An 11,597-nucleotide genomic window follows, 5' to 3' on the forward strand; every position below is an offset into this window, starting at 1 on the left:
TCAAAATTTGATACTCAATAATCTAATTAGTCGAACGACTTCAACCATAATATCTTGATCCAATCCACTAAAATTGCCTATAAAAAGTATTTTAAAAAATTAAATAAACATGCAAGCTACTTATGGATATATAAAGTACAAGATTTTATCAATTTTTACAAGAAGAGTCATCTTACTATTACTGCATTTTCCTTTTGTCTTCGGGTGGAATAAATAAATATATGTATATGTATATATCAAGTATATATAAAATGACCCCATTATCGAGTCTTGAAATTCACTTTTGTAAGGATTTAGGAAGTATGGAATACAAGTACAACATGATATAAATACGGTGAAACGAAAATTGTTTTTTATTTATTTTTTTTAAAAAAAAAAGAACATGGATATGGTGTAGATTGTAAATAAAAAATAAAAAAATCTAGTATATTATTATATAAAAATAATAACTTTTACTCTTTAGAATAAAAAATGAAATAGCTAATTTGGAACTTTGAGTTATATGTTTTGTTATTTTTGTTTTCTTAAAACTTATGGTTAATTACAATAACACCCTATGAGGTTTACCATATTGACAGTCATATATAATTTAGCCGTTTTTTAGACAAAGACACCCCCGGTGAGAATTTTAATGCAAACGAGCCCTTAAAATGTTTGAAAGACGAAATTGCCCTTCAATATTTAATTCATTTTTATTATAAATATCAAAACTCATGAAAAGTCAAATTTGCGCTTATATATATACATTATTACCAGCACCATCATATCATATATAACTATAAAACTATATATATATATATATAGAAGCAATATGGGCCAAGAGAAAAGCATCGGGAAAGAGCAGCACCACCGCCACCTACACCGTCGCAACTTCCACCCTCTCTCCACTCAACATCCACCACCTCTCTCTACTTCCACAATCTCACCGCCTCTTTCCTCTACCTCTGCCACCGCCCCAACCCCTCACAGCCCGTCAACACCACCACCTCAACACCACAAGACCAAAGCTTTCATCTCATCTCATCTCTCTCTTCTGGAGGAAAAGCAGCGATAGCAACGAGGCCTCCATCCTTTCTCTCGGCAACACACACATATTACAATCCCATCATCGTTGTCCTCACCTAACCAAACCCTAATTGTCAAATTGCAAACCCGTAACCAAAAACAATTCACAAAACCCAAACGCAAGACCCAACCACAAAACCCTAACACAGATCAAAGCCAAGCCAACCTAAAACTGTCACCACCGCCAAAAATTGTCTAGCCTTGGTCAGAATATCACGGTCGTGACCAAGCCTGTTAGTCGTAACCAGAGTCGCGTCTCGCCGCCATGAAATGGAGTAAAGGAATCGCCGATTTGTTCCCCGATCTGAAGCGTCAACGCGTCGAGGACATCTTGATCGCCACTGTCATCGAAGAAACAAAGCCATTGCCATTGGATGAGCGTCGTGACGCGATTGATTCACTTAACCCAGTCGTCGAAATTAATGGCATTGAGTGACGATGCTGTATAGCGACGTTAAGGTGTTGTAGTGGCGACGGATTTTGAATTTTGATTTTGTGATATTTGATAGCTCTATTTCGAGCACCGTGGTGGTGAAGGTGGTGGTAGAGGTTAGGCTATGGTAAGGGCTATGAAGTGGTAGCAGTGTGTGACGGCCTAAGTTTTACAAACTCGGTGCGTCAGTGATGACCTTAAAGATGTAATATCCCTAATTTTAAAAGGATAGTCTCGGTATTTAATGAATTGTTAAATTACATTTTTATTTGATTATGTGTTTATTTGGCTAATTGGTTACTTGTGAAATTGATTTAATTGTCTAATTGTTTATTTGTTGTTTTATTTGAATAATTTGGTTAATTTAATAATGTGATTATATGATATATGCTAAGTGTTTAGTTGTAATTAATTATTTAATTTAAATGTTTATTTTATTTTAAAGGAGTTGGGCTTGGATAGTGGTAATGGACTAACCGTTTGGGTCATATGGACTACTTGAATAGGAGATTAAATAGGTACAGTTATTATCCATGGATAGTGATATATTATATAATTATAATGGTTGTTGTATATATATCTGATATCACGGTTAGTAGGGTGTAACTATATATATATATATATTTTTATTTATTTATTTTTATTTTCCTTCTCCTTAGGTAATTAGAATTAGTTTAAATTATATTAGCCTATATATATACTTGTGTATAGTCTGCCGAGGGTTTAGAATCTTATTCACGCAATAGTGGAGGCAGAAAAATACAAAGAGTTTTAGAGAGAAACTGAGAGAGGGAGAATTAGGGTTTTGGCCAAGAGCAAGGGCTGAACCAAGGGGATGTTATTGAAGTTGGTTCGTGGGTTGAACCAGGAGCAACATAGAGTCTTAATGACAGGCCGAAGTCGCCGAAAAACCTAGGAAGAAGACGGTTTAAGGTTTTCATTCCGAAACCTTAAAGGCAAGTTTTTATTCGAACTCTTTCCCTTAGACTTGTGTTCTTTACATGTCTAAGACAATTCCAAAGGTAATTAGACATTTAAATTGATCATGTATGCGTGTTGAATCAGATTAAAACAGTATGTATATTAATGAAATTATAATTACTTGATCTTGAATTTTCTTGCATGAATACTTATTTTAATTGGTGTTAATAATGCATACTGGATTTTTATACATGATGGGGATGTTTTGGGACGTAGTTCAGACACCTAGGAACCTTAGTAATAGAGGACAGAGGGATTGGAACTTGCCAGAGACGGAAAAGATGGAGATTGTAGGAGTGGAGGCGGCTCCACCTTTAATGGAGGTGGCTCCATTGGAATGGAGGCTGCTCTATCTTCAATGGAGGCGGTTCCATTGGAATGGAATGGAGGCAGCTCCCATTTTGTAAATACACAAGTGCATTTTTGACATGGTTTTTGGGTTTTCAGAGGCTCCAGTGTAAATCTGAACTTTTGTGGGTGTTTTAAATGATTTAAATGAGCAAGTCAAAATTCCAAAATGATTAATCTATGCTATGAACTTGAACATCATGAGATTTAAAATTAAATTCGCATGTTATTAATGGTTTTAAAAGATTTAATTGCTTGTCATTGTTCTAGTAAGTTAAATGGATTAATATGAGTTTACTTTTGAATACTTCAATATAATGTGCTCAGTTCTTTATCTAATTTCCATTATATCATTCTCTGGATTTTAATTGATGAGTTACTTTATTTTACTCTATCAATTATTGGATTTTGTGAACTATATGCACCGGTATGGGACGGTGGTATATTAGGGACGGATTAGCTCAAAATGCTAAGTCCTACCTATTCTGGTATAAGGAAATGGATTAACTACAATGTTAATTCCTACTTATATTCGTGTTAGGTCAACAACAGTTGAATAACATACCTTAGTCTTGGATGGATTTTTATATATATGATTATGATGCCATGATATGACCTTGAGTCTCAGGATCATGGTTAGGATGCGTATATTGCCTAGGATGGATAACTAGATATAGTAGACATCTGGGTGCCCTGATAGGTCTAGGTACACATGCTCATTTTATGTGCGATTTGCATGTTGCCTTCTATTCAGGTTGAGACAGACCTATAGTCCAATGAGCGTCCTATAGTGTGTGTGTGTATATGTATGGACTACGTAGTTATTGTTGAGTTGTCTAGAATGTATATGTGTATCGGTCTCTATTTAGATTGTAGTAAAGTAGAACTTGTTCATGGGCCTGACCCACTATTAATTTTCAGGTGTTCGATAGTTCCAGTCTTAAAGATTGTTCGTGCGGAGTAGAGACAGTCATTCACTCTTCCGATTCGACGTAGGACTTTATCTTATGGTTCTTTACATTTTCAATTATTTTCTAGTTAGATATTTTTAGGGGTCCACTGGATGAATTTCCAAGTTGTAATAATATCAGAGGTTTTGGATATGTCTTATTGGAGGTTTATTTCTATTATAACTTAAGGATTTATTTATTAATTCAAGGATTATCATTTAGTTTCTTTTTAACTTTAATTATTTATTTTTAAATTCATCTTGTAATCCATGCTTGTTTACATATTTAATTGTTTGGTATCCCTCAGATCTGTACTCGGACATGATCACCCGTGGCTCTAGAATCGAGGGATATCACAGTTGGTATCAGAGCACTCCAGGTTCAAATGTCTCTAGGATTCTTTCGTATAAGACTTCCGCGTAGCGTATTCTTTTATTTAGAGCCTAAGTTTAGGATTCGTTATATTCCTTTACGGTTCGTTTAAATCGTACTGATGTCTGTTTTTCTATATTAACAGAATGGTTAACGCTAGAAGCAGATGGAACAATCTGAGAAACAGGCAGCGAAGGGAAGCGGCACGTTGGCAGCAAGATCTCCTACAGCATCAGCAAGTGGAGGAAGAGCAGCAATTACCTGGTTTTCAGGATGATGATTGTTAGTTGCACACAGAGCACGAAGAAGTTCGGCAGACTCAAGAGTCTCAAGATCAGGGTTACAATCAGGGTAGGGATCCAGAATATCCTCCTCCTTTAAATGACCTCATTGTTTGGGCTATAGAAGTAGGTGTAACAGTTGTACTTTGGAATCAACCACAGGTACAACATACACCTATACCAGCACTAGTGGTTTAGACAGATCCTTGGGAGAAGATTAGGAGTTCTTTCACAAAGGGGATACCACCTAAGTTCTCAGGCACCACCGATGTGAAAGTAACTCACCAGTGGAAAAAGGACATCGAGCAACATCTTCGGACACCGAGGAAAAGAAACGTAATAGCTTCGTTAAGGGTCTTATGTGGTCTATTAAACGATCTATTATCAGTAGTCCAGCCTACACTACTTATGCTCAGGTGGTAAACACCGCTCTACTACAGTATCTATTAACCGTGGACTTCGGACAGGCTAGGGGTGAGAAGCGGGGTGTGTGATAGCCCAAGTTTTGTAACCTGATACGTCAGTGATGACCCGAAAGTTAACCCGGTAACGGATCCTAAATGCGGAAGCGAAAGATAAAATGCAAGTCTTTAGAGATATAGATCATCCTTAAGACACCAATGTGACCTCCCATGAAGTCACAAAACTCAAATAGAATGAAAGAGGAAATGAGAGTCAAAACAGGCAAAATTCGTTAATCAAGGGGAAAATGGTTAATTAACGAATAAAAAGAGAAATTTGACTCCAAACAAGTCAAATGAGGTAAATACAACATAATCTAATCATTTCACAACATTTCAAGAGGTTCTAAGAACTTTGGCCAAAAATCCCACAAAACGCCTATTCTCGGTTTAAGCAAAAGCTGACACTATCTCACTAAAACATGAATAACTCTCACTGTGATTTGAATTTGAGAATGGCATTGGTACCATTGGAAAGCTGACTCAAAATCTTTGAATTTAGGCTTAAGAATCACCCCATTTGAATTAGAAATGAAACAACAGTGCTGATACAAATTTTAAAAGGCTGGTGTATGTAAGCTATTTAGGTTGACCGAAATGGCATTTCGGTCGACCGAAATGAAGAGAAAATCACCAAAAAATTGAGTTTTGATGGAAGGTCACTTCGGTAGGCCGAAATAAAGCATCGGTCAACCGAAATGATCCCAAACAGTGATTTTAGTTACTGGAAAGTGAGATTTATTGTGCAAATGAAATCCAAAAGCCATCGGTCAACCGAAATGGCATTTCGGTCGGCCGAAATGACTCGAAAGAGTGCAAAAACACTTGTTATGCACTAGAATTAATAAGGCTTCACCCAAGCCTCAAACCCCATCATGAAATGGTCCAAAAACAATATTTTAAGCTATGTAAGCATGCAAACAAATATATTTTACATATTGAAATGTGTTACAATGGCTCATGGCCTCATTACATAACATTTACTCCAAATCACATGGCAAACCTCCAAGTTAGAAAAATTACATTTCAAAGGCAAAACTTGGAATTTATATTGTATACACTTGAACTTAAAAGTTTGTGGCCTTTGGCCTCAAATCATACATATCAAATAGGTTTCAAATAGTGTATCTAAGTACACTTAGCATATCATAAGGCAAAAAGGACAGAATTGAACCTAATTAAGCATTACATCTTCGTAATCAAAACTTAAACATGCTAACACTTGCATGTGAACAAGAATACATCTAAAAGAACTTCAAATCTACATATCACCGAAGGTAATTTAAATCCCCAAATCTTGAATCCTGTACCTGAAAAATGTTCCCATTACGTAGGTGAGTAACATAAAGCTACTCGTAGGAGATGAGCATGCAAAGACCTAACGTTTTACTGTTCATTGGATTGATATAAATCAATACATATGGTCCATACCACCTAGCATCTAAGTTAAAGGTGAGACTCGGGGAGCATCCTAAGCTATCTTAAAACATTTCTATCATAAATCACATCATTCATGCAATTCAAATAATATAGAAACATGTTATACAAGGTAACAAGACATAGATTCTCAAAGCCACCAACTTGAAATCTAAAATATAAAAATAACTAAAGTGGATCATACCACCTAACGTCTATGTTCTAAATGAATCTATAGAATCATTCCTAAGCTACATTTGAACATTACAACATAAATGAACTTAACAACATTAAAAACATGCGATGATTTCTTAAAAATCATAATGCGTAAATGTACTTAACAACATTAAAAACATGCGATGATTCCTTAAAAATTATAATGCACAAATATACTTAACAACATTAAAAACATACGATGATTCCTTAAAAATCATAATGCATAAATGTACTTAATAACATTAAATCGCCAATAACCAAAACCATAAGTTACAATTAAACATGATTATCAATTTGGAATTGAATGCGAAATCAAATAGTGGAAGACTTGGATATCAAATCTCGAAGTAAAACCAAGACCTAAACGGTTATTCCGGGCATTAATCCACTGGGAATACCACCCTAGTGAGCACTATAAAATGGGGAGAACTCATACCTCCCGCACTAGAGCCAAACTCTAGCCATGTCAAAGTAACAATGTCCCAAGCGACTCCAAAATCAATAAATAAGTTCAAAACTTATACATAATTAAATAATGCACGAAACCACCTTCCCTGCACAAGTAAGTTGAAACCACACAATCCATGTCTTAGTGTTTCAATTCTAAAATGGCATATATAATGTCAAATACGGAGTGTGCAATTCATTACACAAAACAATATTATATTCAATATTGGAAACATGTTCTTATGAATATAAATTTAACAATAATGTTATTCAATGCTTAAATCATGATCAAGTGAAAACACAACAAGACTAAATCCATGATTTATGCATATAACAACTTCTAAAACATAATTTAACACATGGAACAATTAGATAAAAATAAATTAAGTAAAAATAATTAAATTCTCTATATTTCAACTCAATTCCAAATATTCCAAATTTAATATATGTTAAACAACATATCAAGATAATCACTAATATCAACTCAAAAGTTTAATTACATCATTAGAATAGTCGAATAGAATTTAATTAAATAAAAATAATTAAATCTCTAGATTTCAAAACATCTTCAAAATTTTCCAAATTAATATATAACATAGATTAAGATAAGGCCTGATCAAATATCAAGTCCTTAATTAATTCTTTATCATATACAACCATGTGAATTAATTTTTAACCAATGAATAATTAAATTAAATCCTAGATTTCATACAAAAACATGGTATACACACCAAAAATAATAAATCACATAGCACATAAGTCTATAATCAACACTTACCTCAATTTGAGATGAAAATCTCAAAAGCCACCAAAATGAAACCACTCCGAATCCGACGATACTTCAGGGTTTTGTCGAGGACAACAAGGTGAACATTAAATACCAAGGAAGTCCTACCAAAATCCCTACTTGGCTTTAAACCCGAACTCAAAAAATGGCCAAAAACAAATTCTAATAAGGGGGAAAGGTGCGCCTCGCCAAGGCCTACAATAAACACTAAGGCAGTACAGCATGTATCACTAGGGAAGAAGCTATAAAAAGAAAAAGAAGGGTGGCAACCCCTTGGCTGCCATGGCTGCCGGCCAAGTGAGGGAAAAGAGATAAGAAATGCTGACTTTTTCTTATTTCACCCCCTATATATAGAAAAACCCTAAAAGTTGAATTTGAGTAAACGCGCTCAAACGGCAAAACAATGTGGAAAAAAAAAGAACCAAAATGAGAAAAGATGAACAACTGAAGAAACGGCGTCGAAAACTGAGTTCCGTGCAGAAAGATATGCCCTGAATAAGTTCGGCGACAACCGAAGTCAAAAACCTTAAAATTGGGAAAATGACCAGAAGACAATTCTAAGAGTACACGACTCGACGAAAAGTTAAAATGAATCCCGTACGAGGATCCAGGCTCAAAACGAGGCATTTTGCAATAATTTCAATAATTGCACAATGGCCCCTACAAAAAGGGTTGCACTAATGACCCAGAATGACAATATCTTCCAAAATATTTTCTTAAAACCCCTGAAATAAAATATCTCCAAAAGATATTTATGAAAAACATCCCAAAAAAAGAAAATATTTCTGAAGAACTATGCATGCATGTATGGACACCGGGAGTAACCAGAGTACTTTTCTAAAAAAGTAAAGATACGTATTTCGTAGAAACCACTTAGAATAAAGGTACGTGAAGTCAAAAACCAACTCTGAACACAAAAACTGAGGTTGTGCCAAAAAGTGACAAACGGGGAAAAAGACGAAAAGTGAATAGTGTCCAAAAAAGTGAAAATGTGGAAATGACGCGGTCCTCAAAGGAAGGTGTCAATCCAAAGAAAATAGTCTCGAAAACCATTCCCAAACACTCAAGATGACACTATGTGATGAGAAACCAAACTCAGAAAAGAAAAGATCAATAGAAAAAAAAAATATCCGTAAAAATCTGAGAAAAGGAAAGGAAGAAAAATGACCGGGTGATTACAGGGTGACAGATACTCTGCTAATCAGTCAGCTGAGAAAGGGAATGGCAATGGACACTAACATAATGATAGGGGCAAGTTCCAGGGACATCAGTCTTAGAAGAAGCATAAAGGTGGTTCAGATGCTCATAAGAATGGGGCACCTATTCATAGGCAGCAGGATGGGGGACAACAGGCAGGATAAGGTCAGCCACAGGCTAACCGATAGAGGAGGCCGTTTGGCACTTTCCAGGGTAGTTGCTACACTTGTGGAGAGTTTGGTCATACTTTCAGGCAGTGTCCTAAAGTAAAACAGGGACAGCGGGTGCAGCAGGGACACAGGGCACCATTACCTTTACCCGCTCCACAGATTCTACGGATTAAGGGACAGACATATCCGGCTTTACCAACACCCCCATTGCCTCAGGGACAGGCACCGCAGCAGTTGCATTATGGCAAGGTGTACCACCCCATACCACAGGATGTTCAGGCACCTCAGGCTGTTGAGGGTATGTTTCCTATTCATGATAAACATGGTCGTATTTTATTTAATACGGGTGCTACACATTCATTCGTGTCTAAATCATTTATTGCATTATCTGAGTTGACGACACGAGTATGCGATAGACCTCATGGTATTTCTACACCTTTAGGCAATACTGCCATTTTAAATGAGAGTGATGGGCCTGTGACACTAGATATTGGTAGACTTAGATTTCTAGCCAATCTATTGGTCCAAGACATGCACACTTATGATGTGATACTTATGATGGATTGGTTATCTCACTACAATGCCCAAGTTAATTGTTATGATAAGTCTATTGTATTACCACGTTTTAACGGGGTTTTTGGCACCTATTTGTTCTATGTGGAGGAGGAGACTGAGGAGGAGAAGACTATGTCATTGGATAGCATACCAGTTGTACAGAAATTCTTAGATGTTTTTCAAGAGATTCCAAGGTTGCCACCTAGTCGCGAGATAGACTTTGTTATTGACTTAGCTCCAGGTACTACGCTTATTGCTAGAGCACCATACAGGCTAGAGATGCGAAAGCTAAGGGATCAAATTCAGTAATTACTCAGTCAGGGTTTTATTCTTAGGACTACTTCACCCTGGGGAGCACCAGTTTTGTTTGTGAAAAAAAAAAAGGACGGTTCACTTTGCTTATGTATAGATTACAGGGAATTGAATAAGGTTACTATTCGGAATAAGTACCCTTTACCCAGGATCGATGATCTTTTTTATTAGTTGAAGGGAGCTACATATTTCTCTAAGATTGATCTGTGTTTTGGATATCATCAACTTCGGGTTAGGGAGCAAGATGTTCCTAGGACAACGTTTCTCACTAGATATGGTTCTTATGAGTTTCGTATTATACCTTTCGGATTGACTAACACACCAGCAGTTTTCATAAATTTAATGAACAGGGTATTCAGGGCTTACTTGGATCAGTTTGTCATCGTGTTCATTGGTGATATTATGATCTATTATAAGTCGGAGGACGATCATGCTAAACATCTTCGCACAGTATCGCAGACACTTCGCGAACACCAGTTATATGTTAAATTCGAGAAATGTGAATTTTGGCAGCAGGAAGTGAAGTTTCTGGGTCATATAGTGTCAGAAAAGGGGATAGCAGTAGATCCAGCCAAAGTTTCAGCAGTGGTAGAGTGGGGAAAGCCTACTTCACCTACAGAAATTCAAAGTTTTCTGGGATTGGCAGGATACTATCGTAGATTCATTCAGAGGTTCTCGAAGATAGCGAGACCACTCACTCACTTGACTAAAAAGGGGGTACGATTTGTATAGGATGAACACTGTCAGAAAGCTTTTGATGAACTAAAGAGCAAGTTAACTTCTACACCAGTTCTATCTACTCCACAGAGCAGGATAGAGTATCTTGTCTACATAGATGCTTCTTTGCAAGGTCATGGGTGTGTTTTAATGCAGGAAGAACGACCAATTTTGTATAGATCTCGTAAGCTTAAGCCTCATGAGCTTAATTATCCAATACAAGATTTAGAATTGGCAGCTGAGGTCTTTGCCTTACGTATTTGAAGACATTATCTATTAGGAGAGTCTTCTAGATTATTTAGTGATCACAAGAGTCTGCAGTATTTATTCACTCAGCGGGAGCTGAATATAATACAGCGTCGATGGTTAGAGTTTGTGAAAGACTATCATTTCTCTATACAGTACATCCAGGGAAAAGGAATGTGGTGGCAGATACACTCAGTCGCTACCCTATGCGAGTCTTTCTGTTTTATTCACCACTGAGTGGAATCCTTTAAAGACCGTTGATGAGTTGTCTGATGCTTTTATGGCTTGCATGGTAGTTACACCTTCTATCACTCACAAAGTCTTGAAGGCACAACTTACAGATCAGCAGTGCATTGACAAAGTTTCAAAGATAGCTTCTGGGGAGGTTCCATTTTAATATGTTGGGACTAATGGAGGATTGAGGTGCAAGGGATGTTTAGTGGTACTTTCTGCTGACGATTTAAGGAAGAATGTGATTACTGAGACTCATCATTCTGAGTTTTTTGTTCACCCAGGAAGAGACAAAATGTATCAAGATATGAAACGGCAGTTTTGGTGGGCAGGTATGAAGGACATTGTGATATTTGTCTCTAAGTGTAGTACTTGTCAGATGGTCAAGATCGATCATTAGAGGCTAGCATGA

Source organism: Cornus florida, unplaced genomic scaffold, assembly GCF_030987335.1.
Source record: "Cornus florida cultivar Cherokee Brave unplaced genomic scaffold, ASM3098733v1 CherokeeBrave_3.0.0_Hap2_Chr05, whole genome shotgun sequence".
NCBI lineage: Eukaryota > Viridiplantae > Streptophyta > Magnoliopsida > Cornales > Cornaceae > Cornus > Cornus florida.